Genomic DNA, 18312 nt, shown 5'->3' on the forward strand with positions numbered 1-18312 from the left:
ACAACAAGCAGAAAGAAACACTGGAGGGGCCAGGAAATGTGGTGAGACGGGGCTGTGGGGGCTATCTGTCACGTTCTCTGTCCTAAGATGAGCACCTGCCTGTGGAGGGGGGCACGGCGGCCCCACTCAGGGGGTGTGCATGCAGACGGGGCGCTGGCCACCCGTGCGCTCACCCAGCGCTCCAGAAACGCACGTGGCGGCGATTTCTGATGCTCTGGACAGAGCCCACAAGGACCCTCTGCTGTCATGGGCCAGAGCGCCAGGCCACAGCGCACGGCCATCACCATGGAAACCAGACTTGTCAGAGGAAGGGATGTTGTCAAAGGACTAAAAAATTTAAGCCTCAGCAGAAAACAGAGAAAGGCGCTTGAAAGATTTTTTTTTTTTTTTTTTTTTTTACCCAGAAAAACAAAACTAATTATTCATTCTCTGTCCTGGAAGCATCTGGTTTCACCGTAACCGATTTGTCGGGGACCCACCTTACAGCTTCCAAATGCTGCTAGAGGGCTGCAAAGAAATCCACATAATTCCAGTAAGGACTCCCGACGTGATTCAGCCTTCAGCTGTACAAGGTCTCGCCCTTGCTGCCACCCCGGAGTCTCTCTGGAGCACAGATCTGCCAGTCGGGACCACCTCCCCGTGGGGACCATGTCGATGGGGCCTCAGACACCACTCAGCCTCAAGCCTCATTTCATGCATGAATGCTCCAAACCACAGAGCAAGTACTGCCCACGATGGTTATGTCCACGTGTCTGCGTGGCTGGGCCCTGGTACCCAGACGCTCCCTCAAGCACCCGTCTGCGTGGCTGGGCAGGCACCGTTTAGAGGGAATGATCGCTTAAGCTGGTGGACTTGGCTAAGGCAGAACCCCCCCCCTGATGGGGGGGGGGGGGGGGGGGGCGGCGCATCCAGTCTGCGTGGGACAGAGCTGGCACAGGGACCCGGCCACAGACCCCTCCTTCTGCAGGGACCCCCTTACCAGAGCCACACCCTTGGGCTCCTGGGACTTCTAGGTCTTCCCCTCAACAAGACCACAGCTGAACAGAGAGCAGTGAAGCCTGGTCGTCTGCCAGGCAGGCTGGCTGCAGGCACTGACAGGCCTCAGGGTGCCAGGCCAGCCCACAGCCCATGCAGGGACCCTAAACACCACATCCGCCAGACTGGTACAGGATGTGTGAGACCCAGGAGAGAGGAAAATGCGTGGGCTCCTTGTGGGAAAATAGCTGGGACGTGTGATAGCAGAGCCCCAAGCCAGGCACAGGTGGCGAGCGAGGCAGGATCAGCACCACAGGACAGGTGCCCACAGGCAGAGGGGGCCCCTCCACGTGGCTCGTGTGATGAGGCTGGCCATGCGTGTCTCTAAGGAAAGAGGACACGGAGGCTCGACCACTGGTGCGGGATGCACTCGCTGCTCTCCGAAGCTACATGTTCTGTCATCACAGCCGAACAACCACCAAACAGACCACGGCGGGGAAACCACGGTGAGGAAGCCACGGTGGGGAAGCAGGCATAGAACAAAACGTCCAGGAGCATCCAGCGTGAGGCCCATGGTCTCGGGTGGTTGAGGAGGGAAAGAGAAGGGGCAGGTGGGGAAATAACGGGAGGCTGGGAGCATGGCATCGGAGGGGACGGGGCTCTGGCACAAGACGCAGAACCAACACAGCAGCTCTTCCACGAGAGACTCCCACGGAGCTGCGAGTTCACATCCAGGGAGAATGGTGGAGTCAACAATCCACAATTCCCCTGTGGTCTCGATGTTCTGATGCACATGTCACGGAACACAGAGGGGGATGAGGTGGGAAAGAAAATAAAACCCTATAACACAGTTCGGCGAATTTTCAAAACTTTTGTTAAAAAGCAAGCACGGAGGGGCACCTGGGTGGCTCAGTCGGTTGAGCGCGTCTGACTTAGGCTCAGGTCATGATCCCACGGTTCGTGAGTTCGAGCCCCATGTCAGGCTCTATGCTGACAGCTCAGAGCCTGGAGCCTGCTTAGGATTCTGTGTCCGCCCCCCCCCCCCCCCCGGCTCCCCCCCCCCCCTTCTTGCCCTCTGTGTCTCTTCCAAAAATGAATAAGCATAATTTTTTTTTTTTTTGAAGCAAGCATGAGCACATTCATGCACATATGTGAAGACATCCAAGCATTAGCAGTCTGGGCAGCAAACACGGATGACCTTTCCCGTTTTTTTCCTTCCCACTTCCTTTATCTGTTATGGTTTATAACAATTGGCTGTGTCTCTAACCGGGAACAGACAGGAAGCTACAGCACCAATAAGCCCGTCCCACGCCTCCACCCGTCCCACACCTCGCTGATCCCAAATTCAGCACTCCATTTGAGAATCTCTGTAGATTCTTATTACAGACGGTTGTGTGCACAGGTTGAACCCTTACAATTACCCCTTCTGAACCTATTCTCTGGGCTTCCAGTGATTCCTGTGGCCCCAGTATTTTCAGAGGTGATGTTTATGACACCGGAACAAACGCGCTGGCTCGCAAAGACAGCCCACGTGAGCTCCAGCCTCCCTGTTCGCCATCCGTCAGGACGGTCCGGCTCCCAACGCTGCCCAGGAGCCCCAGCCCTGTAAGTCACAGGCCAAGGGGGAGACCCCGAGGGAACCCTGGCCAATATCCAGTCCTTGAGGCTACAATCAAGTGACGTCTTGGCAAAGGGAGCTTGAAATTCCAGAACAGGAAAACATCCTTCAGAGGCAGATGGTTGAGATTAGTGCCCTGGTCACCAGAATGTCTAATTTTGAACCGATTTCAATAGGAGTATGAATGGACCTTCACACAAAATCTCCATTAACAAGAGCCCTCAATAAAGACAGAATTATTTCCCCCACCTTCAGATTTAGTACAAAACTAGAAACACAAATCAAGAGAACGAAAACAAAAAGCCAGCTCCACAGTGCCCTGGAGTCAACACACACTGTGCTGAAGAAGCTCCCCTGCTTCTGCCTCTACAGCTGCCTCCCGGCGCCTGCGGGAGCTCCGGGCAAAGCCCCGGCGCGGGCCTGCAGCCTTCACACCCTCTCGCCCAGGCCTAAACTCCCAACCTGCTGCTGGGCCTCCGCTTGGGGGCCGCCATACACTGGCCGTGCAGCTGGGACAGAGGCCAAGGGTGCACACCCTGGCGGAGGGACAGGCCTGAGGGCAAAGAGGCCGCCGGCGAGTGCCCTGGGCCCAGACTGGCCCTCGCCCTCTCCCTCTTCCCTCCCTTTACCACCAGAATCACCCCAGGCAAGTGTCCAACGCCTCTGGGACCCAGCACAGTGTCAGCGGGGCTTCTGCTCCTGAAGGGAGAGCCTGCCTCACGTCATCGTGAGCTCCAGGGCCGGGTGGAGAGTCGGGGCTCCACACAAGGCAGTAAATCAGGGCACAGGACTCAGTGAGCAGCCTGGCATGTGGGGACGTTCTCCACACTGTGCCAGAGAGAAATACTCCATTATACATACCAACTCTTTCAGCTAGCCATGATACATGACAGGTCCTAAACACAGCACGGCTCCTTTCTTCTGGGCCCTCTCTCTGCTTCCTCATTCTGCTAATTCGGTGTTAATAGGAACAGCATTTGTGGGCCTGGAATCCACACAAACGCCAAACCTGGGTGAGCAGGAGGTGCCAGGGAAGGTGGGTGAGACCCCAACAGCAGAGGAAAAGTGCCGAAGCTAGCTGGGCCATGGTTACCGTGGAGGGCAAATCCCTCCAGGCATTAGCGGGTATCACAGGAGACAGAGAGACATTTGTTTCAATAATGAAATGCTCCCCTGCCTGGCAAACCTGGCAGGGCCTCAGACCCTCGTCCAGAGGAGGCCGGTGACTGGTCTCAGGGTCTTTGGGTTTTATTTTCTTACTGCCCAGGGTGGCCATGGCCACTGCACGGGAACATCCGTGGAAGAGGGCTGGGCGGAGTGAGCGGGTGACATGGCTTGTTAGCCCCAGAGGAGGCTGGACTAAATCCTCACAATCTTCAAGGATGCACTCACGCCCGGGACCTCACCACTCCATCAGGTGTAGAAAACAGGTGTAGAAAACACCCAGCTGCTGTCACACTGTCCAACAGTATCACTGATCAACTGCTGTGAAACTGGAAATAAGCCAACGTCGCACAGAGGAGAAGGAAATGAGATTTCACATCTGGGTTAGAAGCTGGCCCCATGTGCCATCCCAAACCTCCCCACCAGACAGAAAGATGGGTGGATGCAGAACATCCAGGGCCAGCCTGGAGCAAGACCACAGCCACCTACCTGTCATCTCTGTGCCTCCCGCTGGTGACGTGGAACCAGAGAGGCCTCGCAGCAGGTCCTGGGGGATAACATCCTCAGTTCTAGAGCAGCATGGGGAGGACTGGGCTGGGAGAGGCCGGGAGGCCATCAGCGGACAAGAGGCTCTGTCCAGCCCAGGTCAAGGTCACAGGCAGCACAGAGAGAGGTGACCGAGGAGCACAGACAAGAGACCAACCACAGGGACAGGGCTGGGGAGAAGCAGGGTTTTGAGCTTCAGTGTCTGAACACGGTGGGGCCTCAAAGAGAAGACTAGACCAGGGGTTAGAAGACAGGATGTGACAGATTGTACTGCACTGACAGGTCCCCAAAGTGACATCGTCCAGATTCCAGAGCAAAGCTCTGGCCATCTGGAGACACGTCAAGGCTGCCATTGACCTTTGGGGTCCAGCTTGTTGAGGTGACAGCAGGAGAAATGAGATGAGAAGGAAGAGCCAAAGCAGAGAAGACAGAAGGGGAAGAGCAGCCAGAGAGAACACGGAGAGGAACCTACACTTTGAATGCAGAGAGAAAGAGAAGCTGTGCAAATAGCTGACCAAGCCATCGTCAATCCCGCCAGCTGCTACGGGAATCAACGAGAGTCGAGCTGTGCCCACCTCTGAGCGGGCATCTGTGGTCCAAGAGGGAAGCTCGCTGAGGAGGAAAAGTGTGCACAGTCTACACAGTACAGTGGGGGAGGAAAGGAAGATAGCCGATCAGGGGAAAGAATCAGGATCTCATGTTCGTGAGAGCAGAGGGCTCTGTCGCGGTGGAGAGGGTAGAGAGTTAAGAGCTAAAAACGCAAACATGGCATAACTTAAGGTCACAATCCCAGGTGGCGCAGGGGAGAATGACCATCCAGAAGAAAACTTTGGGCACTGGCTGGGAAGAGCATGAGCATTATCTCCACTACTTTCGTGCTCATGACATGATCAGGAAGACCTTCATAGAACATGCCAGCAACTGTAGATGGTTAAATATATATCTAAGTTCTTACTTATACCAGGAAGACTTCCGTGAAGTAGAAATGCTGCTTTATTTTACAACTAAATATGATGCTTTCACCATTTACTAAAATCAGACCCCATAAGATTGAGAAGAGACCTCAGAGTGTTACGATTTTGCATTTTGCCGGGAGCACACTCCTTTATTAGCCACCGAGATACATGAGTCACTTTCTATATTAGGAAAAAACTCATTGTGGCACAAAAGAAGACCTTCCTTTTCTCTTGAAGGTACATTCATAGTTCTGATTTCTAACTTTAAGAACTTGGTGTAATTGGTAAGTCATGTGCTGATGCTTGCACATGAAATTAATGCTCTTAAATTTTCTCTTTAATGATCTACTTTAGAAATGCGTGCCCTAACAAAAGACTAATAAACACCACACAAATTGTCCCAGCTCAGTCAACCAATGAAATCTGATTCTCAGTGAATCGTGATGTCAGCCTAATTATGAGGGAAGTAGCCATTTCTAAATTCATATACAAGACATTTATAAGACATTAATAGATGTATACTTTTCGGAGCAAATGAGCTAAATTCAAAATATTCAGAGTATGAATTTGGGTAATGAAGTCAACACAAACTGAAACTTCATACAAGAGCTAAAAGGACTTCAAAATCCCCTATAATATCTGGTAGTTCCTGAAATGGAGCAAAGAATCAAAAATAAAGAAGATGGCTGCTCTCCCCTCCACGGGCTCTACACAAGGGCTGGGCTTCTGTGAGCCATAGAGAATCCTTACTGATGGAGGAGCCACGTGTCCACAGTCAGCTGTCACTGAGGGTCTACAAGGCACAGGAGTGAGAGAACGGCCTGTGCCCTTGCGGAGAACCGATGTCTGTGTCCCCCAAAGCCCTCCATATAACACCCTACGTGGACCAGTTCATTTAAAATTTAGCATACTCCCCTCCAAAAGTGACTTCTTTTGAGGAAGAGAGAATTATATAATTGACTACATTTCTACTAGTAAACATACAGTCAAATCTCACAACTAAGTAATTAGTTGTGCTTGAGATAGATCTTTTTTAATGAATGCTGATATATATTTTAACACTTCAATATGATGTAGCATAGGCCCATAACAAACCCTTTTAAAAAGAACTTTTATTAAAAAAAAGGTTTAAATGAACCAGACTAGGAAATAACACTGGAATTCTACCCTGCCCTCATTTTAAATGGTTTCAGGGATAGCCTAGTTTGAATTCTGCTTTTCCCAAATCAAATTCGTCACCACTGATTATCTCCCCAATGTGGCATTTTGTTCCTACCACGGTTTTTAGTCTAGGTAAAATCCTACAAAAAGGAAGGAAAGTATGTACACTGCTCTTGCATGATGAATGCCTCTGGTTACCCAGCAGTCCTTAAATAAGCCATTTTAATCTTTTCTAGGAGACAACCCATGGATGGAAACAGATTGACACAGCTTGGAGCCAGCGTTGTGCCGAGCCTCACGTGTGCCAAGTGCTGATTCTTTGGCAAGCGTGTTTCAGGGGCATGTGCCTCTCCTTTTGGGTGTAATTGTCCATGAGCATGTGATTAGCCTGCCCCGGAGAGCCACAGTGTCCCTCAGAGTAGACAGAATATTTTCTCCACTAGTATCCCAGATTCATGTTCCCACCCCAACCAGATCCACAGAAACTATTACCACCCCCGCCCCTGTAAAGGACATTTTTTTAAAATAAAGAGAATGTTGGGGCGCCTGGGTGGCGCAGTCGGTTAAGCGTCCGACTTCAGCCAGGTCACGATCTTGCGGTCCGTGAGTTCGAGCCCCGCGTCGGGCTCTGGGCTGATGGCTCGGAGCCTGGAGCCTGTTTCCGATTCTGTGTCTCCCTCTCTCTCTGCCCCTCCCCCGTTCATGCTCTGTCTCTCTCTGTCCCAAAAATAAATAAAAAACGTTGAAAAAAAAATTTAAAAAAATAAAATAAAATAAAGAGAATGTAGAAGTGTGAAGACCAAAGTCAAAGAACAGAAAGAAAAAAAGTAAGTTTATAAATATTTTTTCTTATTTTTGCAAAATGTCCACAAAATTGGTTTTGAATTATGCACAGAACACACATAAGTATAGTTTTGAACCTACTATTTACTTGAATTCTATCTCCAAAGGGTTAAAATAAAAAGCAACAGGACGTTTATGCAAACTGTACAAGCACCTGATGTGGAGGGCTCTCGGCACAGAGCTCCACCGTGCACACTGCCCCTTTCGCAAGAAGGGAAGAAGGTCCCCTTGTCTTCTTCTCTTTGCAGTTCGTCTTCTGACACAACATGGAGGTGAGTGAGCATTCACTCTCCTGTCATCCTGATCGAGGCTGGAAAGCCCAGCAATGGCTATGGAATCCACTCACTGCTGTGGAGACCAGAGTATCTTTGCTCACAATTCTTTTTCTCTTAGATACCATGGATGAGACTAACTTCAGATGTGGTGGTATTTTCAACTTTACAAATTCCTAGTGCAGTAGGCAGCCTGCACACGGGAAAGGTTCAACTAACCAGGAATGAATAAAATGAAACCAGTAATGACAGAAACATACTAGCAGTGAGTTTTTTCTTAAAATATGTATTTATCCTATAATGAATCAGAAATTTCATAACAAATAACAATGGCTAACAATGATCACTGAGTTTTCAGTATGTGAGGGAGCCTATGATTTTTCCATCTTCAAAACCATTCTAGATCTAGGTATTCAGAATTCCAGTCAATATATTACTCCCTGAAAGCAATACTTAACACAATATATTTCCACTACAGTAAAATAAACTGGACAATTCCTCAGAGCACTGTATAAACGGATGTGGCCTAATATAAATTCACCACTTAGGAGTTATGTCGTTTAACCTTGATAATATTAACGTCTGTGATTCATAACTGGAACTGAGGAAAGTGGACCCCAGATGCAGCATGAGCTGAACAAGCACCCACTTCCAGGAGCCTTTATCAGGCAATTAGTGCACATTCAGCACCATGGACAGACCCCCATGGGCGTGACCTTTCTCTTGAGACTCCATGTTTCATAGGACACCAGTTGTTACCTCCTTAATATTTATCTCACTGTGGACACGCTGCTCCATGGCTGATGGCGATTTTCCAAGCATGACTAGTCTACCTTCCTAAACACATCCTTCATAAGAGCCCCGCATGGAAAGTGGACTTATGAGCTTTACAGGGCACTTGAGGAAGGGGATCGGCCCCAGGGGAAGGGCAGCTCTGCCTCGCTCGGATCAAGCATTTGCCTCACCTCGTTGAGAGCCTCTATGCCTGCCTCATGGCAAGCTCAGCATGTTGTGGACAGCAAAGCTGTAAAAAACTCTATTGTGGACGTCCACACCTACGACATGGAAGTGCCAGCCTGCCATAGGAAGTATTCAAGGCCACGTGGTAATAAGGTGCAGAAGTTGGTTCATGCACTCAAAACCTGTGTTCTTAACAAGTCTCTCTCCCCCTTAGGCCCCCATCTCTCCGTCAGTAAAATCAGAATAATAATATTACAGTATTGACAATAATAGCAATAATGCCAGCCCACACTAACACGAGGGGAGAGATGATGCATATCCACGCCTTTGTTAAACTGTCATTTAGCCACCTCCTGGTCCTTCACAACCTCAAGCAGTAGTGAACACCTTCCCCAGTGTCTTTCAGCTTGAAATGACTTCTTTCAATTCTGGTATAAAAATGCCAGCTGTACTTCTAAGTCCAATTGAAAGCTGTTCCCTGTGTGAAACTGTCACTGATCCTTCAAACCTAATTTAAACTGACTTCAGAGCCCATGTTCTTGTTGCATTTATACCTTTGTTTTGAACACTTTCTTGCTTGCTGTGTTTTGCTATTTATGTCTATGACTATCTTCCCAACTGGATTACAACTGTGTTCAACATATGAATCATATTTTAATTGTCTCTGTATCTCCATCACCTAGGAGAATTCCAATTCATGGCTCATAGTCAGTGAATGTTCAAGAAATAAATGCATGACTATTAGAGCTTATACCCTTGTTGGGGGTCCTAGCTATAAGAATAAAATCACAAATAACAGAAGACAGTAGCTTATAAAAGCCAAATGAGTGCTTAACACACCATCTGTTACTCAGTAGGTGATTGATAACTTCTGCTAACCTGATTTTAGATCTTTTGAAACAGTTTCAATAATCTAGAAAAAACTAAGGCATTATTACTTCTTATAAATACACACACACACACACACACACACACACACAGTACTGAAGAGAATGAAAACAAGTCACAAAATCAGAAAAATAAAATGTTTGCAAAACATGTTAAAGGACTGGTATCCAAGGAATTCTTAAAACTCAACAAGAACACAAACAAGCCAATTCAGAAATGTGCAAAAGACCTGAACAAACACCTCACCAAAGAATGCACACTGATGGTAAATACACACTATGAAAAGATGCCAACATCATATACAGAGCTACTTTGGAAGACAGCCTGGTAGTTTCTTGCAAAGCTAAGCATACTCTTACCATAGGATCCAGCAATTACTCTCCTTGGTATTTGCCTAAATAAGCTAAAAACTTACGTCCACACAAAAACCTGCACACATACGGTTTCAGGAGCTTTATTTATAATTGAAAAAACCTGGAAACAACCAAATGGATAGGTGATGGGAGGGACACAAGGTGAAGGATAGGTGATGGATAAATAAACTTCAATAGGTGATGGATAAATAAACTGTGCTGCATCCAGACAATGGCTATTACTCAACACTAAAGAGAAATGAGTTATCAAGCCGTAAAAAGACGTGGAAGAAATGTAAATGCATCTCATTAAATGAAAGAAGCCAGTCTGAGAAGGCTACACACTGTATGATTCCAACTCTATGACATTCTGGAAAAGGCAAACTATGGAGACAGGAAAAGGATCAATCAGTGGTTGTCAGGGTTGGGGGAAGGGAGGGATGAACAGGTGGAGCCCACAGGGTTTTAGGGCAGTGAGACTACTCTGCGTGATACTTTAACGGTGGATACGGGTCTTCATACATTTGTCCAAACCCATGGAATGAACACCAAGAGTGACCCTAATGTAAACTATGGGCTTTATTCAATAATAACGTATCAGTGCTGGTTCATCACTTGTAACAAGATGCACACCAATGCAGGATGTTCAAATAAAGAAAACTTGTGGCACCTGAGTGGCACAGTCGGTTAAGTGTCTTTTTATTCTGGCTCAGGTCATGATCTCACAGTTTGTGGGACTGAGCCCTGCGTTGGGCTCTGTGCTGAAAGAGTGGAGCCTGCTTGGGATTCTCTCTCCCTCTCTCTCTGTCCCTCCCCACCCTGTATTGTGTGTGTGTGTGTGTGTGTGTGTGTGTGTGTGTGTCTCAAAATAAATCAATAAACAAACATGAAACAAAAATAAGGAGAAGTGGATGTTGGGGGGATAGGTAGAAACTGCACTTTCCGCTCAATCTTTCCATAAATCTAAAACTGCTCTTGAGAAGAGTCTATTAATTTTAAAAACCAGTGCCAGCTGTTCTTACTATCATTATTAATATTATTCAGGACGAACAGATGTTCTGAAGTAGGAGAAAATCCCTGATGAGCCAGCATGTGGACAGGGCTGGCAAGGTGAAAACCTAGACTCATCCCCATTTCAAAGTTCAGGAAAAGGTGGACAGAGGGTCACCTGCCCAAGGACCCAGTGGGATTCAAATTGATCTTGGCTTGACCTTCAAGTGCAAATTCACCCCCTGAGTGGGTAGCGACCAAGAAGAGTGCTGTGTGACAACAGCCTCTGGGTTTGTGAATGAGTCTGCTGTGTGAGGAGATGGGGAAACGGTCATGAGCCCACGTTTATCATGTGGGAAGAACCACCCAAGCAGATGTGTGTGGCACTCGCCTTTTGTGGAGGAGGCAGTTCTGAGACATCGAATCATCCAAGACAGCAAAGCAGCCTCTCTGTGAGGCCAACCTCTCCACAGAGACAGCCGAGCAAAAATCTGAAAGGTTCATGAGACCATTTTTAGGACACAGCTCAAATATGAAATTCCAGCATGTTTCCCAATAAAGTTGGCACAACAACGGTCAGCTCTCACGTGAGCACGCGAGTCAATGCTGCCATCATGATTATGCTGGGACGAGTGGAAGGGGCCCAAGAGGGACAGTGTTTATCCAGAGCCTCAAGCCTGGGAAACAGAGGAGCCAAGGGCTGAACCTGGATCCACTGACCTTCTGCTAAAAGTGTAATATCGCAATGACACTCACAACCCAGATCGTGAGTGGCTGTCACAGCAGAGGCCCTACCACCACCACCACCACCACCATCACCTGGCTCCCAAAAGCCATGGCAGCCACAGCACAGCCACATCGTAAGACCAGTTCTTACTGAGTGTGATGGCAGAGCTGTGCCCCCAGTTTATGTGCTGAAGCCCTAATCGCAGCCCCCTAGAATGGGACCTGACGTGGGAACAGGTCTTTGCAGATGTAACTGGTTAAGAGGAGTGTCCATCCACTGACTCGTGTCTGCATAAAGTGAGGAGTGTGGAGGCAGTCGCACAGGGAGCGCACCGGGTAAAGATGTAGGGATGATGCCCCCACACACCAAGGACACCAGCAAACCCTGGAAGCTGGGAGGGAGCTCGCTCCACCGACACCTTGATGGTGGCCTTTGAGCCTCCAGAATGTGTGTCGTTCAAGCCTGCTGTCTGTGGTGCTGTTATGGCCACCCCAGGAAGTTAGCACACCAAGGGGGAATGGCCTCTAATGGCAAGGAGGGGCTACCTTTTATTTCCCCAAACCTACCAACTGCTCAGAAGGAGAAGGAGACAACAAAGCTTCCAAAACGCATCCCAAGTAAAAGCTGGAGGCTGGGGGAGGGGGGGCACACACAATTCCGCACCCCTCACCGACAGGGAGGGCTTGTGGGCAGCCAGCTCTCTGCACAGGGGCCAGCAGGTGCGGGATGTTCAGTCCACCTGCAGGTTTTCAAGAGAGCACTTCTGTTAAACCCTCCTCCTACCTTTTGCTCTTCGTAGGAAACACTTCTCCTCTTCAAGAGGTGCACTTCAGATCAGTCCTCAAACCACTCTCTCTGGAGGAGCCCCACAAGGCCGCAAATAAGGACTTGGCCCAGACCCTCCTCTTGGGTGTTTATAAAGGTGTAAGTGCCAGACGCGGAGTGCTGGGGGGTCAGGGACCAGCCTCTGCCTCCAAAAAGCACTTACAAAGTAAGACTGAAGGTCCCCAGAGCTCATTTACCTCTAACGCGCCCCTCTGACTCCACCGGTGTGCAGAGCTCCTGCTGTTTACACAAACTTCTGTCCCCTCCCCCACAGGAGACCAGATGGAACAGTAGGGGGACGGGCAAGGACAACGTGTGGCTGGGTCACACGTGCCACAAAACCCACAGGAACATGTGCTCCGCCGGGCAGGAGGAGACTGCCTGGAAACCGCTCCCAGCCTCCAGAGCGTCAGGGGCAGGCCCCCCAGGCCACCTGCGGCACCACACACGCCGGCCGGGGCAGTTCCCGTGCAACATCCCACTTCAGTGCCCCTTCCCACGAACACTTCAGCAAGGTGACCGACTGATAAACTAGGCCAGAAATTCCCCCAAAGTTTGCATAGCCCGCTCATCTGAAAAAGACTCCTCTCTTTGCCATGCCCACCAGGATGCATGGCCTTTTCTTGCTAAACCCTGGGTCTTTTCCTAAAGGGAGGATGTCTTTCGGGTCTGAGGGCATCAGTGGAGAGCAGCAGAGGAGTGACAGGTGTCCAATGACACAGCCGCAAGGATATGCTTGGCCTCTGAGGCCCCCAGTCACCCAGCCACAGGGTAAGGGCCAAGGGGGGGAGGGGGTCGCCCATGTGCTTCTCACATGCAATGGACCAGAGCATGGCTTTGCCATTCTGAGTCCACGCAGGATCCCAGTGACAACCCATTGGTCACTGGAGGCGGAGGTCCCTTTGCTAGAGAGAGTTGAACTTTCTCAGGTGGAAATGGACCAAGACAATTTAATCCCCAAGAATGAACCAGATGACATCTCAAAAATCACCCCACGCCTTACTCATCTGATTACCACAAGGACAAGCGCCAGGAACCTCTCCTTCCTCTCCCAAAAGCTGCCTGCTGCCCATCCCCCGTGGAGTCAGCAGCAGATCCAACAGGACAGCTCTTTCCAGCAAAGGGGGTCCCGGGAGCCGACACTTGGCCTGGTTTCCTCGTGGTGAGGGCGTCAAGGCACAGGGACATGGGGCCAGGAGCCACGGGCTGGCCCTGAAGTAGAGGGGGGCTCTCACCCACCCCACATTTCTGACGTTCAGCAGGCAAATTGCGGACAAATGGTGAACAATGCAGGCCAGAAAAATGCCCCCTTTCCTGCCTCCTGTGACAGCCAATCCCAACTATGGATCCGGGTGCATTCGTGTTCACCCTGAAGGGTGACTGTGTGGGTGATAACTAGAGCTCGATGTGGCAGACGATGAAACCTTTCCGCATGCACAGAAGGTAACAGGTCTAGGTAAACCTGGTGTTCTCAGGATTAGTAACTCCGTGTGTGGAGTCCACGTCGGCACAAGGCTTGTGGGAGCCGTCTGTCCGAGGAACAGTTCCAGCTACTCCACAAACTGGCCTGCAGGTACCACACACGGGCCCACGTCCCACCACCTCCTCCAAGGAAAGAAGACACCGAAGCTGTCTGCAGTGAGGGGACAACAAACAAAAGATCTTTAGGAAAGTGAGACGTAACACATGCACGGTCCTCAATTCTGAGCTCAGGGGCCAATGTTCACCTGCTTCTGAGCCACTTACTCCCATCTATAGATTCTAGCACCGGTATAAAAATGTTTTTATTATAGAAATTTCTATAAACAAAGGTCTCCTAATCTCCGTGGTCATTAGAAGGAAATACACTTTAAAGTGATGATTTCTTGATTGCATTAGCTACAAAACTGTACAATTCCACACAATTCAATAAAGCAGATGATGTGGCTATTTTTTTTAATATCCGTTATGGCTTTTAGAATTTTTGATATTCATGGTAACATTTAGAAGGGAATGTGAATTGACACAGCTCAAAGGCAGGAGAGAAAAGTGATCTGGGCTGTTTTTCTAGGGCTTCTACTCAAGAATTGTTTTGGAAGGCTGAAAACCCACCTTGAAAGTGGGTATCGCCTTAACTCAAAATAACGGCTTTGTTATTGCCCTCAACTGTGGACTTCTCCCTCCTTAGGTAGCGTAAGCGTCTTTCTGTGATGATCCTGATGATATGAGCTCAGAGGTTCAAGTGGAGAGTGATAATTAATGGAACAGGATTAAAAGTCATAATGTGTCACACAGAAGCTCCCTAATTGAATTAATACTGCAACAGCACATTCCCTGAGAAGTCACTGCCACTCAGCCAGCAGAGAACACCTTCCAGACAGCTTGCTGGTGCTTCCGCGGCTGTTTTCCTTCATCTCCGGCACACGCCTAACACACGCCGTCGGTCACCTTACACGTGTGACATCAGAAGCCAAGATTCTCTGCACTGGCCAGAGCCTGCTGGTGCAGACCGTGTGTGTGTTCCGATACACTGTTAGTGACAATCCCCTTCTCCAAGACGGCACAAGGGCTAGGACGTTTGTTGGCTCTGATATGTTGCCCGAAGGAAGGCAAGAAGTCACATCAGCGCACCTGCTCAGACACACTGGGCGCCCAGCTGGTGGAGGCTGGGGCCCGTCCTGGAGCGATCCCTGGGGAAGCCTGAATATTAACGAGGACTCTGGAGTTCAGCTTTGAAAAACACTCCTACGTCTGAGGACACAAACGTTGATTTCAGTACATCGGGTGGGCACTGGGCGAGAGCGTGTGGGACACTCACGGCAACGAAGGCTTAATAGTGACGTGGACGGAGACCATCACAGCAGGCTGTTTCCTCTCAAAACTGACACACACCACATGGGTCACACAGGAAATGGAGAGGAGGAGGAGGGAGCAAGAACAGGCACCTGGGACTGTCTCCTCTGGACATCGCTGTTCTCCAGTCCGAGCACCTGCGCCACCTGCCTGGGCCGCAGCAATGGCACGACCTGAACGGTAGCACGGCACCTCGAGGATCCCACCCCCCGCCCGTGTGGCTCCCAGCAGCCATTCCTGCCGTCAGCACCCATGCAAGCGCAGACGGACGGGTGTCCTGCACCCCAGCAGGAATCAACACCTCCCTGCCGGGTCCACACCTAGCTCCCTGTGCCCACATGCCTGCCACCTCATTTGGCTTCTGGAACAACATCAGAAGAGCACCCTGCTTTTGTGAAGAATCCCTTCCTTGGTTAAATACGTGGGTGACTCACTGAAGTCTGCATGTATATGGAAGATGAATAAGGAAAACGTATCTAAAGTACACGCACACGCACACACCTGGAGCCTGTATGCCACACACTGTCCTAGAAGGCTGGGAAATATTCAAAGTTCTTTAAAGGGGGATGAATTTTAAAATTGGAATAGGTGCAAAAGGAGGTGGAATAAGAGGAACAGGAAAATGAGACGCAGTGAGGAGGGAACAGGACGCTTGTGGCTCTATTTGTGGAAAGAGCCTAACGGGGAAGAGAATCTGAGGGGCTCTTGCCTTGCGCACATCCAGGAGCAAATGTTCTGCTGAATCGGATCCTGGACGACTCATGCTTGGCCCACGTGATGCCCTGCGGCCTCCGGAAGCAGCCGCAGGTGGGTCAGAGAGGGCAGGGCGGAGCCTCCCACGCCCACCCACAGAGAAGGGGTGTCACTGGGAAAGTCAAGGGCAGTGGAGCTTGAGCAGAGCACTTATTTGTGTTAGATTTCTTCAGGCTTCAAGCAAAGGAGTGGATGCTTCTCTCCCCCGCCAGGAGAAGGTGATGGGTGGGTTCAGTTAGTGCTGGGTTGCCCAGAAGATGACAGCTGTATCATCACACAAAAGCTGAACTGGAGACCACTGCTCTTCACCCCCTCCACCTCTGCTGTGCAGCTGGGCCACGGGCAGTGGAAAATGGAGGCCATGCACGGCCAGCCCAAGGTGCCTGTGAGAAGGCACTGTGCCTCGCATGCAGACCCACCAGGATGCTCGTCGCGCGAATGACATCCTGACCTTGACTTCCCCTGCAACGCACCGTCTGCTAGAGTGTCTGTGAGGATTTTAGAGGCGACCCTCTGAATATCAGCTGAATTGCAAAGGGGTGCCCACAGTCCTTGGTGCCGGGACAGCGCACTTCAACACTGAGCGGCGGGTCCTGGCTCCTGGGAGTGATGGCACATGGTTCCGCCCGGCCTGGCCCGTCGTGAGCTGCAGAACCGTTCCCCTCGCAGGAAAGGCCAAAGCCATCCTTCCTGGGATCACGTCTGTTCATTCACCCTGACTTCAGCCGGGGGGAGCCAGGGGGAAGACAGTTACAGGCTAACTTCCCCCAGCCCCCATTTCCTTTTCTGTGAATGAAGGGAAATTGAAACAAGAGAAGAGACTTGTGCCTTTTCCTCCAGACTTTTGTTCAGAGTGTGAGGAACCAGAGCCAGAGTACAGAGCACAGCTTCAGCCTGCCCTCCGGCCATCTCCACGGCTCACCAGGGACACGAGCCTGAAGGCCACGTCTTCACCACAGATTTGCAGGGTTCCTGCCAGCAGTGGGTGGCAGGGGAGGGATCGCCCCCCATGCTGGCGGAGAATCCACACGGCTTCGTCCACAGCAGAGCACACTCTGCCCCGTGGCTGGGCTCGTTCCCCCGTCACTGGGACTTCTCAGCCCCATTTTTGCAGTGTTGTGTCTCCTCCCTGGAATCTACCACCAGTTAAGGAGGAAGGGGAGGCTCTCCCCAGGAGCCCTAAAACCACCTCCAGTAAGTCACCTCCTCCCCCAAAGCAAGGACACAATCCAGCAGGAAGGCCGAGGGAAGGGCTGTGTGGTTTACCAATCTGTCTGGGTGCAGAGGCGAGACATGAACCAGCTCATGACATGAAGTGATTTTAGGAAGAAGCTTCTGGATTTGCAAAGAGTACCGGAACACGCACAGGGTCAGAAAGACACATTATCAAGTACAAGAAGAAAACCTCTGCAAAACTAAATGTGTATTTATTGTACTTTGACTTGAAAACCCTTGCTTCCTTCCCACGGCTACAACTGTGTGTGTGTGCATGTGAATATGTGTGTGTACATGTGAGGTATGCATGCACGTGTGTGTGGATATGAGGTGTGTGCATGTGCATGTGTGTGTGTACACGTGAGGCGTGTGTGTACGTGTGCATGTCAGATGTGTGCATGTTTGGGTACAGGTGAGGTGTGTGTGTGCATGTGAGGTGTGTGTGTGTGTGTGTGTGCATATGGATGTGAGGTATGTGTGTGTGCACTGAGTGTGTGTGTTTACATGTGGGCATGAGGCGTGTGTACGTGTGTGTGCATGTGAGGTGTGTGCATGTGTGTGTGTGTGTGTGCATATGAGGTGGGAGATCAGTCTGGCAAAGAGGCCGCCCAGCCAAGGTCACGTCTTCCCTGAATGCTGGTGGGCTCCCACTCAATCCTACGTAAATACGAAAAGCGCCACATCACACGCCATGCCCTCGGGCAGCACTTGGCACTAACCAAGCAGCAGTGACTGGAGAGCAGGTCGTCCCCGTATTGATCATATTTACGGTACATAGTAGCCTATTAAATGTAAGGCTCAAAATATGACACATCGCTATGCACGAACGGTGGTGTTTTTAACAAAAGACAGGGCCATGGCGAGAAAACAGTAAACCTGCAGGGAGGAGAGAATGAGGCTCGGTGTCTCTCCAACACTTTGATCCCATCATTCTCTCTAACGAAACTCCAAGTCCACAGTCACTTAGCCTCACCTTCCCCAGTCCCTCCAGCTCCGACAGGCTGGAGGACGGACCGCGTTCTTCTCCGTCCTTTGTGGACCCTCGTCTGGACAGACAAGCCTGGGGGCTGGGAAGGGGCTGTGGACAGTATCTGGGAGGCCGGCGCGTGCTGGGAGGGGGGCTTCCCGCCATCCTGGCGGGGGCAGGGTCCCCATGCGCCCTGCTTTCTGCGTCCTCTGCTCACCTGCGTGCCCACACCAGCCTCCCCCCGTCCCCACGTCACCACCCTCCACC

The sequence above is a fragment of the Panthera uncia genome, chromosome B1, assembly GCF_023721935.1.
Source record: "Panthera uncia isolate 11264 chromosome B1, Puncia_PCG_1.0, whole genome shotgun sequence".
Lineage (NCBI taxonomy): Eukaryota > Metazoa > Chordata > Mammalia > Carnivora > Felidae > Panthera > Panthera uncia.